Source organism: Euprymna scolopes, chromosome 20, assembly GCF_053919585.1.
Source record: "Euprymna scolopes isolate OS-2025 chromosome 20, ASM5391958v1, whole genome shotgun sequence".
Lineage (NCBI taxonomy): Eukaryota > Metazoa > Mollusca > Cephalopoda > Sepiida > Sepiolidae > Euprymna > Euprymna scolopes.
Genome location: NC_136501.1, coordinates 114,010,448 through 114,011,519, shown reverse-complemented (window position 1 = coordinate 114,011,519; position 1,072 = coordinate 114,010,448).

Here is a 1,072-nt window from a genome sequence, read left to right as displayed (position 1 = left end):
TCTAAGAAAAATGCAATTTTACCCAATTTTCCATAAACCTTTCTAAATGATTTTTGTAATTTTTGGATATATTAATATTTTAGGCACGACAAGTATGCAATATTGTGTTTGTTTAAAACGACATTAAAAAAAAAAATCGATCTGTCAACAGTATTGTAACAAGCACAAAAAAAATTATGTTTAACTCCATTTGTACAATATTTTCCTTTGCAAACAGAAAAATTCTAAGTATTCATCACTTATTAAAGCGTATTATTAATTAACTGTAATAAGTATTTCTGAAAATATTAATTTAATATGAGACCGATATATTAGTTACAAAAAATAAAAAAGAATCCTATTAAACGTTTCTGAATGAATCAATTTCGTTTCGTTTATTCTCAGTTTTGTATTGTTTTAACAATGCTTAGCCAATTTTGGACTTGGCCAGAAAGAAATCATCTGACTTAGGAGTGGTATTATGTTATCATTATGTTATCTGTGACAACAGAATATTCTTTTTATTCTTTTGACTCGAGTATATATCCGACGCAGTTAGACACAGTCAATCAACCGAGAACCATATCAGTCTATATAAAAACATAAGATATTAACGGATATATATACTCAAGAGTCAAAACAATGAAAAGAATATGCTGTTGTCACTGCCCTAGTAAACATTGTATGCCTTGGACTTTGTGTATTTTGCTAACGAGAGTCTCGAACCAAACCCTTTATTATTATGATGGGGGTACCGTGTTCGGACTCCAGCTAGGCTCTGGGACATAGTTGCTGATTCTCTGTTTTGAATGTTACTTTTCACTGAATGAACTCAGCACCTTTGGGTAGCTGTAAACTTTGATACAACGTCTAGGACCACTCGGCCATATGTTACTAGGACAATTCTTAGTTGGTTTTTGTTAATGTTAAACCTATGTTGTTATTCAAGGTTTTCTCTCTCTATCAGAGGTGTCCAAATTGCATTCAGCTCTACGCTTGGTTTGCTCAGTAGGTTATGTCCGAGCATGTGAGCTGTTTCTTTAAGTTTTCTCACTTTCCAGTGGGTCTCTGTTCATTATTTTTACTTCATCCC